The following is a 14,712-nucleotide window of genomic DNA, read 5'->3' as shown; positions in this document are numbered from 1 at the left end:
GCAGGTGTGGGGCACTATTGGAGACTGCAGAGCTGGAGGACAGGAAAAATAGGACAAACGGATCACTGGAGAGGTCATTTTAAGAGCTATACTTTTGCAAGGACCTGATGATTTAAATTCTTCAGACACCTGTCAGGCTATTTAAAGGCTTTGCTCATATGAGTCATAGGTGAGGACAAAGCAAGGAAAGAGATTGACCAAAACACACAGCAGAAGGTCGGAAAAAATCAATGAAAGATACCAACAGAATGGACAGGTTACTGAAAACATATGCAGCAAAGCAAATGGGCAGGGATCAGATCCTCACATTTGCATTTAAGGCCAGTCATTGAAACACCTATGGAATTTGCCACCTTTAAAAAGTCCAGCTTTTGTGCATTCCCAGCACTAACTATTATTTTACAATCTGTTAGGTTGTGAATGAAAAGAAACTCGGCATGATAAAAATATAATTAACCAATTGCTCTGGTGTTGTGGAGCAAGCAGCATTACTGTGAGAATTATGGTTAGCAGAAAAAACTGCCTACTTATATCCTAATGGCAATACTTCAGAGATAATTTGTGAAAGTGATTGTGATTGATACAATAGTCTTTATAGCCGAAACTTCTAAGAAATAAAAGGCTCACCTAGAATCTTAAAATCAGGGAATGTAGATGTGTTTTATGCTAATTGTTAAAGAGGTTCTTCACCCTGTAAACAAAAATCTAAAAGTCAGCAGCTACAAATACTGTAGCTGCTGACTTTTAAAAAACACAAACTTACCTGTCTCAGGATCCAGAGCTGTCCTCACCCAACCCAGCTCTTCCCTGGGCATCTGGTCCCTGATGCCGGCATCTTAACTGTGGGCAGCTGAGTGTGACTTCTTGTAGCTTCACAACCAGCTGCCCACTGGTCCAGCAGTCTCCTGGCACCTGAGACATGTCCCAAGAGGCAGCTTGGAGAGAAAGGGGGGGGAATAACTTCCACTCCGATTTCCTAGGCAGTCGGAGCAGAAGTGGGAATCTGTCAAAATCAGTTACCAGCCCCCCCCCATAAAAGACATTCCAAATATGGCAGGGAGGGCAGAGAATGAAGAAAAGCAAAACTTTTCCTTTTAGGTGATGTTCTTCTTTAAGCTTCAAAACCAAAAATGTATTTATTGAAATCAATTTTTGAAAAAAGCTGTTTCTGTGTGAAAACCAAAGTGCCAGAAAGTTCATAAGTCAATTATGCAAGTAGAGACTTTGAGCCAAAAGTCTCCTGGCATGTATTTATGCTATCGTTCCCCTAATGTCTCCTCCATATGATTTGGGTAGGAGTAAAGGAACAGACATTTACTTATTTGTGCTTTGGAGCATAGGAAATCAATTCCATGCACGTTACTGTCACAAGCTCAGGTAAGAAAATGAATACTCTAAGACCACTACGGATAATTTATCACCTGGGCGAATCTTTCATTACAAATGCCCTTTCCATGCATCTCCTCCCGTCTCATTCCCTTATTCTCCCTTCTCCTCCACTGTCAGCCTGGAGTAACAGCTGTCAGCTCTGGCGTGAATCGGGTTTTTCTTTGATCCCTTTCTACTTGAGCATCATCTTTTTCCGTCTTGGGGACTTCTAGGAAAATTACATGCAGTATTATAAATAAAACACAAAACAAAAACGAACAGCCTTGGTCCCTGCTGGAATACAGCCTGCTTTATAGCCTAGAAGAGTGAATTAAACAGTAAAGCGTGGTGCTTCATGAGAAAGAGGATTATGCGGTGTGAGTGGAATGGTAAAGAGCTATTTTATTCATGCAAAGTGTACAATAACCTGTCTACTTCCAGTGCCGTCCACAGCCATCAGGTTCTACAGCGCTGGAGGGACACCATCACATCGTGCTCAGGCAGCATCGACAAGTACGTCAATAAAACAGAGAAATTGATGGCATATAAAACGTTTGGCCCACCTAGCCTGTTTTTTCCCCACATGATGCAAACTACGTGCCTTTGATGCTTGATCGCTATTTCACCAAGATACAAAAAAAAGCACCAAAAAATTTAAATATATGCTAACATAATACTTATATCTTATATTACTGAAGGCAATCGCTTTACACATGAAAAGGTCATATTCTAGTTTTATTCATATAACCCACTGGCCAAGTAATTATGTAAATAAGGTGACTAATTGTGTAAATCCTACATTTAAAGCAGTTTTGTTTTGCATAATAGTGACTAAAATGAAATACATAAAATGCATTTTATAAATACAGCTGTATACCACAGATTTGCATTTCTCAACCGCCAAGCAGTTTGCACATCCATGACCATTTTGTATGCCACAAAGCAATTGTATCAATACACTAATTACAATCATAACTGTAAATCTGTCAATAGATCATTGTAGGGCTTTCAATCCTAGATTAGATATGTATTCTGCTAAGTCTATTTCTTGCTTTGGCTTTTTTGGTTCATACCATTGAACCTGAAACTCTTGAAGGATCCATTGGAAGAGCATGTGACAGCGTGGCAAAGCAAGAGCACAATTGGTAGAAAAAGTGTTGTCACCCAACAACAGGAAACACCTAAACAAGGACCTGCATGACAGGATCACCAGGTATTCGTTTATTTAAAGCTTCAGATGTTATTTATTCAAAGCTACTTTTGAAATTACATTACCATGCAATGTTTTCTATGAGCTTTCTTAGGGTTTACATAAAATATAATAAACCTAATTGAAACAAAAAATGCATGGTGCTAATAAAAACTGCCTTTGGTTGACCACCCTCAGAGGACCATTCATGATTATTGCTTCTTCACCTTGTCCTGTCCCTTCCCATGGACATGCTGCAACATAACCTGACATTATTTGATGCTAGATTTAAATGTAGATCAGTGCACTGAAACAGTGCTTGTGAGAAAGTGTTTGTTACCCTTATATGCTACTCTTGACTTCACTAGTTCGGATATTCAGTTTTTAACTCCTGCCTCTCCACTTAGATACCGATTGCTGTCCCCATCTCTTGCCTGTACTTTAAGTATGTCTCTGTGGTATGATTTAGTATTTCATCTGGTCAACTGTCTATCAGCTGTAACCAATGCAGCAAATCAAAGGGCTGCAACCAGGAGAGCATCCCCTGTTTTTGGCAGAGCAAGGGTAAAAAGACACACCTGCCCTAGGAAGGATTTGCCAATATAAAAAAACTGTTAAAGTGGTTTTGAAGGTTGAATGTTTTCTACTTTAATGCATTCTGTGCATTAAGGTAAAAAAACCTTCTGTACCAGAGGATACCCCCCCCCCCCCCTTATAATTACCTGCGCCTGTTATTGATCCAGCAATGTGCACAAGAGCAGCTGCTCTCTACTCTCTCTCCCTTCTCACTGAACAGATTGATAGCAGTGAGAGTGATTGGCTCCTGCTGCTGTCTATCAAATTCAGTGACAGGGGAGCGGGTGGCAGGGCTGAGCCACCCTGTCTATGGTAATAGACACAGACAAGAAGGCTTGGAAGCAAGCCTGCACATGTGCCCCCATAGAAAGAGACTTTCCATGGTGAGCACTCGCTGAAGAGGAGGAGCCAGGAGCATCGGTGGAGGACCCATGAAAAGGAGGATCAGGCCTGCTCTGTGCAATGCCATTGCACAGAACAAACCATGTTTGTTATTTTAATAAAAAAAAAACCAAAGCTTTAATATAACTTTAAAGCCACATATGAATGCAGCTCTGTAATCATTAAATTATATCCATTTTTTTATGCAAGCAGTGTAAGTAGCTGAATTTGATCAGCTTCTAGCACTCCTTGTTCAACAGTACTGGAGTAAGGGAGGAAAGCAGCAGAAGGAGTCAATCATTTCATGTGTCAGGTAGGACACATGGTTATAAGAGGAGAAAGCAGACTTACAGAGAGATGAGCTCATGACTATGCTGCTTCTGCTTTAACTGTCCAGTCACAGGTAGTGGCTAATCCAGGACAATGTGGGCTCAGAGGACGTGGGTTAAATGATGCTGATCATCAGATTGTGGGCATCTTGTGGCAGAAAATAGGTACTGCAGGGGACAGCTACACATTGAAAATGAATATTTCCACAAAAGCTGCTTGTATATTATATATTTTAATAGGCAATTCATTTTTGTCTTCATATTTTTGGCTGGAGTTCTGCCTTAAATCCTAAATGAAAATATTAAATACAAGGATTTGTTTACTGAACTACATCCAGTGGATATACGTTTGTAAATCTCACTATCTAAATATCATTATGTACAAATCCTTAGGCTGTTAGTTAGTATTCATCCAGTCATTGACATAAATACCTCTTCTCTGTTACTCATGGAATAAATATATAAACAAATGGTGTAGAAACAATTGGTACCAGATATTGGTTTTTGTAAATATTTTTTTTCTGTTACATGGGCTACGTAATAAACTCTATAAAAAATCCTGGATATCCAAGTCTTTAATTTAATGGCAACTACAATAATTAATGGCAGTGGTTCTGATTAAATAAAAGATATGACAAAACTACAAAGTTGAGTGGTGTACATTCTTCATCAGTGGTCCTTCTTTCGGATAGGCTTTTTAAGTGCTCTGCAGGTGAAAAGGCTTTGACTGCCTGTTTGTATGGACCTTGAACTTAATGTTTATGTGTGTGCAAGGCAGAATGGAACAAGGTAATGACAAGCTGCAGCTGACATGTACCATTAAAACAACAGCTGCCAGAGTCTACCTAGCCCTGAACAAACCTACGACATTTCACCACTAATAATGGGACTGCTCCCTAAGTCAGTGACATTAGGGGACACAAACTGAAAATGACATTTTGTGGCTTAAATGCCTTGTTGCTGGATATGATGTATTGGCCCATAAATGCCAGCTTCATAGCTGAGAGTCAAGATTGTTTTCTGCAGTAGAAGCTGTCAGTGTTATATTGTACTCCCATGAGCAAACAGAAAATTATCGGTATCTGTTACTAAAATAATTGAGTTATAGGTGTTTTGTTGCTTTTATTTACCAGCCTTCTCCAAGTTGAATCAACTATATTCCAATCCAATCATACAAAATGAAAAATGATGCATTTTTCCATCTACTTGTATCCCCTTATTTTATCTTACAGCTTGCTTGAGTGTTTGTATATCTGAAAGATGCTGAGACAGATGCTTCACCAGATCTTAGATATTTTATCACTCACCTGGTTCCAGATATGAAAATGACAAAAGAGACAGAGATGATATGATATGAAGCATTTTATATCTTATGCAATGGGTTTATCAAAAAGTAGATTACATGTGGCATTTTATTATTTAAGGCCCCGCTCCCTACCCAGAAAGGAAACCTCTAAATCAAGCATAGAAAATGTTACACCAAATTTTAGGGTGATCATGGACAAGCTGCGATTATCCATTATCTAAATGCACTTGCATTTTAAAATAATGCTACTCTTTACACCACGGGTGCCCAGCATGCAGTCAGATGTAATGTGTTTCCAGTCTATATGGCTCCTTAGCCTGTCCCCTATATCCAACGTTTATAGCATGTTTACAAGCTCTGACCATCTCCTGTTACATGTCTGATGTCTTTGACAGCTTTCTGTAGCATTACATTCAGGGAATATTATGTGCGGCTCTTTGGTGGTGTCAAAGGCAGTACTTGAGGTTTCCCCTTATAAAAAAATTTAACCACTACTGCTTTATACCATTTTTAAATGTGATATAATTCATCATTCCAGAAAACCAATAAGGATGTATGTAATGGCATTGCTGTCCCTTTGCTAATTTTGCCCGAATATATGTATTTTGAATGTGGTTTGTGAAGACTATGAAAATACAACATTTAAATTAAAATTTTAAAATGTAAACATTTAAATTTTAGATTTAGAAGGAAATACTGAACTGAAACATATAGTCACTGACTTACATACTTTTCTAGAGAGTGTCACCTCTGTGTGCCAAATACTGCATGCACAGGCGGACAAAGGGACAAGCCAACAGGATTTTTTTGCACAGTACAATGTTCCATCTGATGCTTGGCTTGAACAATCATGTTACACCCCCACAAACAGTAGTTTATGGCCAATAGAATTACAAAACTGCCATCTGTAAGGCCAACACTAGCTATAAATTCACTTGAGAAAGAGAAAACATTGATGAAAGACATGTATTGTAGTCTTTTAAATACATTTGTACATGTATTCATCTGACCACACACCATGTCATATCTATGATAGATCTGAATAACAGGCCGCCAGTAGTGTGTAAAGTTGTGAGCGTCCAGAATGTGCCAATTCTGTGCACAGCTGAACCACTTGGTAGTAAATTACAACCCCCAAATAATCAGTCCACCTGAATGGAGGGCGGGTAGATGGACCCTGCCAATCAGCTTCTAGTTTCCCATAAGTTATGGGTGATGTAGCCAATCCTTGCGATGGGCAGAGTTGAGTGATGAGGCTTGCCTTTACCATTGCCTGGCTGGGCATCGAGAAGCTGAGCACGCATGTGCATACGCTAAGATGCTCACATACATATGCATGTACAAATCTTCTTTAAAAGCATAAAAAGGGTGTGGATGCATTCTTGAATGTGTAGAACAAACTGAGACAAAAGATGGTAACTCAATAATCCCAACTAGGTATATTTGATAAAATCAATATCTTAGGTTGGGAAAGCTTGCTGGATTCTAACTCTAGACACACTAACACCAAAATAATTCAAGGTGACAAAATAGGATTTTTGAACTCACAGTAAAATGCTTTTCTTGGCGCTCTTTGAGTGACACAGGAGGATGTCTTTACCCTTTATTATAACTGCCACTTACAGGACCTGTGTACTTTAATGGACTCCAGGTTACTGCATAATCCAAGGATTTTACAGTGACTACAATCCTATTTTCTTTCTCATTTATTGAAGGACACAGACTTTTTTTTACCTTCAGGACATTCAAAAGCAGTCCAACCGGTAGGGTGCACATGACAGCAAATAAATATAACACTCCCAGGAAAACAACATAAAACTAGGGTCTGCCTGAAGATCAAACAGCTGCCTTAAAGACCTCATGGGCAAAACTGTCATCAGATGAAACCACCACATTTACCTGGTTTATTCAGAGAACATGACAAAATAAGATTAGATGGCAGCAATGGTTTGGGGTTTGTGAACAGTAGGGTTGCACTGATACTGTGTTTTTACCGGTGAGTATGAGTACTGATACTTTCGGTCAAGTACTCAACGGTACTGAATCGTGTGATTTGAGTTCATACAAAATTAATTGGCTCAAATTACACTGCAAAGAAAGATGAGATTTGAACAGGAATGCAGTGCGATTCCTGTTCAAATCGCATGCAGTTTCCCTGCGGGTGCGGTGTGATTTGCAGTGCAATTTGAGCCATTCATTTTATATAGCTCAAATTACACTGTACCAGCAGGGAAACCACATGTGATTCAGACAGGAATCGCACCACAGTCATGTTCAAATCATATATGATTCTTTGCAGTGGAATTTGAGCCCATTCATTTTTTATGGGCAAAAAATTACACCACAAAGGTATCGTTTTCAGGTATTGGAGCATTTGCACGAGTACAAGTACTTCTGCAAATGCTTAGTATTGGTACCAATACCAGTATTGGTGCAACCCTAGTAAATAGGGTAAAGTAAAATTCTTGAAAATTTTGTGCAACTAAGACAATGAGACCTTGGCCCAGAAGGCCCGAGAGAGTTCAATGGAGATCTGCTAATCTGCGAGTGAAAAACTGAAAGAGGTGCCAGGTAGCGAACCTCCAATTTTCCAGCCTTGGAAAACCATCTCCTTCACACAGGCATCTGGGATTTATGCTGTTTAAAAAGACTAACGTTGCAAAATAGGGGATTTCCTTGCCAAGAAAGGCTTTTTGAAGAACTTGGAAGGCTTTGAATGCTAGACCATGAGGGTAGACTGAAAGTCAAGCTTGGAAGGCCTCGACATGGAGGGTGCAGGAGTGGAGAAATATAAAGTTGTTTAAAGAGGGTGAAAACATTGCACCCAGATTCTTAGGATTCTTCTGCTGAAGAATATGGGTGCTCTTGCCACCATTAGCATCCTTAATAATGGTATCAAGAGTAGATCTGAAGAGATGTCCATCAAAGGCCGTATGGATCAGATTCTTTTTGGATGCAAATTCTGTAGTCCATCAGTTTAACCAAAGTGTCTTATGAGTGTGTAATAACAGGAGACACATACGAAAGATAGAAATTGAACACTATATATAATAGCTCTTGGGTTAAAACTTTTAAATGTTTATATAAACTAAAAATAAAAAGGAAAACAGCAGCTGGCACCATATTGCAAAGTACAATATAAAGCATATAAGGTAAGAGTTGCAGCGATAAATGATAAATTCAATACTCAAATAGAAGTAGTCCCATTCATAGAGCAAATGGTACACTTCAACTGGAATAGATGTCTGACCGCAGAGCCTCAAAAAGTTGTTATACAAATTTTTTTGAGGGAGGGAAAGCCTTCACCAACCCAAACTCACACCCTCATACAGGAAAGTATTGACCCACTAAAAGGAATGGTCAAAATGCACAGTGGTAAATAGGAACATCAGCAGAACAAGACTCCCTACAGATCTCTTCTTCAGAACTATCTTCCAAAATAGTGCAACCTAAGGGGCAGGAACAACCTCCGTAGATAGCAGCCCAATAAAGAGAAACCTCTTCATAGTGTAGTAAGTATAAAATCAACCTATTTATTTTAAGTAATGCAGGTACATAAGTAGAATAAAAAACAGCATGTTTCCAACCAACAAGATAGACCGTCTTGTTGACTGGAAACACATGGCCCATCTTGTTGGTTGGAAACATTGACTTGATTTGGTAATATTCTGTTTTTTACTTTACTTATGTATGTACATTAATTAAAATAAATAAACTGATTTTATACTTACTACACTTTGAAGAGGTTGCTCTTTCTTGGGCTACTATCTCCAAGGATCAGGCCCTCAAATCCCTCTTGTATTGAACTGTATTGTTGCTGTATTGTCTCCCATTATATTGTAAAGCACTAAGCAAACTGTTGGCGCTATATAAATCCTGTATAATAATAATACTTTCTGCATGCCCCAAAGGAGGCTGTGCGGGTTGCCATAGGTTTGAGGTTGTGCGCCACATCAGAAAGCTTGGTGGGCCACATTTGGCCCATGGGACACAGGTTGAGTATGTCTTTTCTAAATGTTTTCAAAACTGTCTCTGCTCTGAAGAAAAAGCTGTTCCAGTATGTCATTTGGATATTGTCAACAACAGGCTACAGAGATCAGGCTTGAGAAAGAGGATCATATCCCCTAAGCAGTTAATGTAGTACACCAGAAATCCAGAAAGGTGTTTACTCTCTTCAGGCCAGTTCAACCCACTCCCCAGCTGACATTACAAGAGTCCTCTCACCTAAACCACAGAAATGGTGACTGGCTCAGACTTTTGGCCAATAAGCACTCTGTTACACTGCTGAACAGAACAGTCCAGAATGTACCATCTCCTGATTAAAGGAGCACAGCAATCTCTCTTATTCTAATCATATTTAAACCATTTGGTAATATTGTATTTTCTTACATAGAGAATGTGTAAAATGTCCCTGTACCAGCAATACGCACAAATAAAATAACAAAAAACAATAAGGGCCAGTTCACACTACATGAGTTTCAGTGTGCTTTTCTTCTCTGAAACGCACAAAAAGTAGGTTATATGATTGTCAAGATTATAGTTCACATCAGTGCTTGCAGTTCCAGTGCGTTCCAGTTGCAGAAAAAAAGCAGAACATGCGGCATTTTTCCTGCACAGAACTGCAGTGAAAGCGGTAAAATGCACACAAAATGCACAGGAACACATCAAAATGCACCAAAAACACACTGGAACACACATGTCCCTAAATTGACGAAAAAGAGAGGGGGGGAAATTAATTGGAAAGCTTCAAAAACAAACCGGAATACGTCACAAACGCATCAGAACGTGCCAAAAATACATAAAGAATGAGCATGCAGATAGGCATCCGGAACGCACCTGGACTGTGTTTCTATGCTTAATCTGTCTAGATTCTATACACATATCAACTTGATCTGGGTCAGATCTTAATCCCAGTGGATTGATGTACTCATCTACAGTAAAATAATTTTTCAGCTTTGACCCAGTGTTTCACAGAAGAACAAGAAAACCTTTTTTGGCAATATTCCTGTACATATTAATGTAAGAAAGCACAATCACAAACCCTTTCCAATCAACCCCGGCATCCCTTTAACTGGGCTATTATGCCTGGGTCTGCCTGATCATGTAATCACTGTGATTGGCTGTCAGAGTGGTCACAGGATCTGGAGTCGGTCCTGCCAGCTCTGATCATTACTAGACTATTGTCATTGACGGCTCAGTTTCTGTGCTAGGAACATGCAGTGAACTCGTTCTCAACACAAAACCTCTGCTACCAAAGAATGCATATGTGATGGGCGTGGTTATGTATTTTGGAGTGGGCCCCCCCCATCGACAATACACATGATATCATCATGGCCATATTGTGGGCCTACAACACTTCCCTGCTTTCCACAGTGGTTCTCATCCATGTGATGTACACCCTCAGTCTGCTGCTTCTACTGGCTCTTCCTGGTGTCTCCCTGGTCAGCTTTCTGGTTCCAAGCACTTTACACCACATCCATATAGAGGGGTTTGCTCATGATTGACCTGTAAGGTCGCCTCCTGCTGGAGACTTATTGATATGCCTTTTAAAGTCCTTTAAATGTGAGTGCATATTTATTGTTTTTCAGTTCACCAATGTGTTTTAAATGCTACACTTAAGTAGTGGCACTTTTCTCTCCTTCCTTTTTTCTGTTTATTACATGGGTGGCAAGAGATTCATTTGTATGGAATAGACTAGCCAGGGCCTTAAAGTGAAACTAACCCCCCCCCCCGTCCTTTACAGTCAAATAAGGAGCCATCCTAACCTCTGTTAAATCTGCAGTTGCCATCATGCTGTACATGTGATCAGTTATGATACCAGCCACTTAATGGCTTGAAGGTTCACTTGAGAGAACAAGCAACCGTGACAGTTATCATTCACGGTATGTCTTGCAGGTAACTGTTTTGGGAATGAGTTAAATCGATTTGTTTAGTTCTGTTTTAAGATATCAGAAGACCCATGTTGTCTAAAATTCACAAGTTTGCCATTTCTGATGTAGATAAAAAAGAGTTTTGAACTGGTAAATTTTTGTACTGTCAATCACCAGATCTAAATACGACTAAACATCCATTGAGATGAAAAAGGATATTTATAACAGAGATCCATCACATTCTAAATCAAAATGCCAGTGGGTGGCCTGTGAATTGGTGGAATTTACTTAATACCTTGTTAAACCAAATCCTTGACAAACAGGCTTTTTTAACTATAACCTCTAGAGAATAAATACAGGCAAATGATTTCTAAATGTATCTATATAGTAAGGCAAAGTCCAATAGCCCCATTAAAAATAATCAGAACTGATTTGCACCGATCAGAATACAGCAATGTTCTGTATCTATGCATCCGTTCTACACAATTTGTGAATGATGGATAATGGTTATGTAAGATTTTTCGAAAAGCTGCAGTATAATCAGCATATGTTTACCAGGCAGTATGATGTGTATTCGATATAGAAATGTACATAACAATGAGTGCATAATGCACAATTCTGTAATTTCCTATCTTTGGATTGGCCCATGTCAGTGCATATGTCCCAATGCAGATATTGACGTATAACATTCCATTTTTTCTTAGCACGACTTAAATGTTCAGATTGTGGGCTCTGGATGAGAGCTACCTGCTGAGCAGCTTCATGCATACCAATAGCTCAGGAGTCATGCTGCTTGTCAAGGTGACAACTGAGATTGTGGTGAAAATGGATAATATGTTTTTAGTGACATAACAATAATATGGCTTACCTCCTTTTATATACAAACAGTGTAAATTGTATATGGATTATATATAATTACCAAATTACTTTCAGTATATGGTGTAAAGTATATCCAATGACAACATAGTTGTGTGACCCTTATGTGAACTATATTATGTGTGTTTACTTGCACAACATTGTGCACTAATACACTTATTATTGTACACTTATACACTTTACTAAGTGACACATCAAATGTTTTAGACTGTGGTAATCCCTGTTGGGAAACATAAAGGGTAACTCCACTTCCAATAAAAAAAAACAAAAACAAAAAAACATATATATATATATATATATATATATAAGCTATATTGCCAAAAGTATTGGGACGCCTGCCTTTACATGCACATGAGCTTTATTGGTAGTCTTAGTTTGTAGGGTTCAATATTGAGTTGGCCCACCCTTTGCACCTATAACAGCTTCAACTCTTCTGGGAAGGCTGTCCACAAGGTTTAGGAGTGTGTCTATGGGAAAGTTTGACCATTCTTCCAGAAGCTCATTTGTGAGGTCAGGCACTGATGTCAGACGAGAAGGCCTGGCTCGCAGTCTTTGCTTTAATTCATCCCAAAGGTGTTCTGTTGGGTTGAGGTAAGGGCCTTGCTTTGTGCACTGGTGCACAGTCATGTTGGAACAGAAATGGGCCATCTCCAAACTGTTCCCACAAGTTGGGAGCATGAAATTGTCCAAAATGTCTTGGAATGCTGACATCTTAAGAGTTCCCTTCACTGGAACTAAGGGGCCCAGCCCAACCCCTGAAAAACAACCCCATACAATAATCCCCCCCTCCATCAAACTTTACACTTGACACAATGCAGTCAGGCAAGTACCGTTCTCCTGGCAACCGCCAAACTCAGACACGTCCATCAGATTGCCAGACAGAGAAGCGTGTTTCATCACTCCACAAAAGTCTCCACTGCTCTAGAGTCCAGTGGAGGTGTGCTTTCCACAACAGCATCCGACGCTTTGCTTTGCACTTGGTGATGTAAGGTTTGAATGCAGCTGCTCAGCCATGGAAACCCATTCTATGAAGCTCTCTACGCATTGTTGTTGTGCTAATCTGAAGGCCACATGAAGTTTGGAGGTCTTTAACTATTGACTCTGTAGACAGTTGGTGACTTCTACGCACTGTGCGCTTCAGCATACACTGACCCCGCTCCGTCATTTTACGTGGCCTACCACTTTGTGGCTGAGTTGCTGTTGTTCCCAGTTGCTTCCACTTTGTTATAATACCACTAACAGTTGACCATAGAATGTTTAGTAGCAAGGAAATTTCACGGATGGACTTATTGCACAGGTGGCAACCTATCATGGTGTAATGCTTGAATTCACTGAGCTCCTTTGAGCGATCCATTCTTTCACAAATGTTTATAGAAGCAGTTTGTATGCCTAGGTGCTTGATTGTATACACCTGTGGTCATGGAGGTGATTGGAACACCTGAATCCAATGATTTGGAGGGGTGTCCCAATACTTTTGGTAATATAGTGTCTGTATATACAGTATATAGTGGCAGTGCGGTATCCTGCCAGGGTCTAAATCAAGGCTATAACCCAGGATTCTCAACTAAACAGGTTGAAGGACTCCAGGCGGTTTGCTTAATGCGAGGAAACTGGTTTTTCAGTTTCCTCGTTGGTTCATAAAGTCCGTTTTGGGACCTGGAGCCTAGAGATTTCTAAGTGATTTGGGAGAAATGAAATCTTCAATCCTGGTTCCATGTTTTCAAAACCCCCAGCACATTAATTGCACAGGTGTGTGCAGGCCTTTTTATATTGGCCTAGCCATGGTTCTGGGTTCCCCCCAGACAGGAGGTTGTTGCCCAGGAGCCAGAGCAGCAAGGGGCTGCTAGTTGTGTGCCTGAAAGAGCCATTTAGAAAAGATTCTGCAGGAGATAGACATAAGCCTGAAGTGGAAGGCCAGAGCAGCAGGATTGTATGTATAAGCCAAAAGACTAAAAGTCTGTGTTTGGAAGAGTGAAATGCTGAAAAGCCCTGTCAGGGAAATCTATGGTGTTGGATTTATGGAACTTCCTTTTAAATAAAATTGGGCAAAAACAAACTCTTAAAGACAAGAAAGTGAGTGGCGGTGTACTTTAAAGCTCTACCCTTGATTCCAATCCTCACTATATATATATATATATATCAATATTGTATAGAACGCTTCCAGGTTGCCATTGGATTTTACAGAAAACTACAGAGGCTGACTTGTGTATTAATTGTATATGCCATTTTTTTTTATTTGCTGGCCAGCGGGTGTATATATACAGTATAAGCAAATAAAAAAAATAATATGGCATATACAATTGCTACACAGGTCAGCCTCTGTAAATTTCTGTAAAATCCAATGGCAATTTGGAGGCATTCTGTACAATGTTTGTAATTTCCTGCTTGTGTGATTATCTCACTGATATTCCCAAAAGTCTGCACTAAGATAATAGTAAGATTTTAGGCATCCTCTGAAATAGAATTTCACTTTTGGAGAGAAATTCCTTAAGGGTTAACTACTTGTCACGGGAAGTAGACATTACAATTTTTGATTCATTATAATGTCAAAGGAAACTGTCAGGAGTGCCATTCTCCACATTAGCAGGGCAGATAGACTTGTTTCAGGTGTATCTGCGCCACATGCACCAGTTTCTATGTCAGAGTGAAGCAGAAACCAGCTAAGTGTACCTAATTAACAAAGGGAACACAGAGGTTTTCCAAATGGAACACTGTTGCCTATTCCTGCCAAGTGTGACCTTCTCATACAGAATTTGAGCTTTCAGTGATTACACTACATGAGCAGAGCCTGCAGGATTAAAGCAAAATGTAAACCAA

General features: G+C 39.6%; 1 protein-coding gene across 9 annotated transcripts in view; it reads right to left on the bottom strand.

The window, feature by feature from the left end:
- The window catches only part of ADGRB2 (adhesion G protein-coupled receptor B2), a 603,867-nt gene that overhangs the window by 354,083 nt on the left and 235,072 nt on the right, over positions 1-14,712 (bottom strand). The window lies entirely within an intron of this gene.

This window comes from Staurois parvus, unplaced genomic scaffold (assembly GCF_062004578.1).
Source record: "Staurois parvus isolate SC_StPar_1 unplaced genomic scaffold, SC_StPar_1.0 ptg000145l, whole genome shotgun sequence".
Taxonomy (NCBI): Eukaryota; Metazoa; Chordata; class Amphibia; order Anura; family Ranidae; genus Staurois; species Staurois parvus.
The sequence above is the reverse complement of the archived record's forward strand: the minus strand, read 5'-3'. Positions and strand labels throughout refer to the sequence as shown.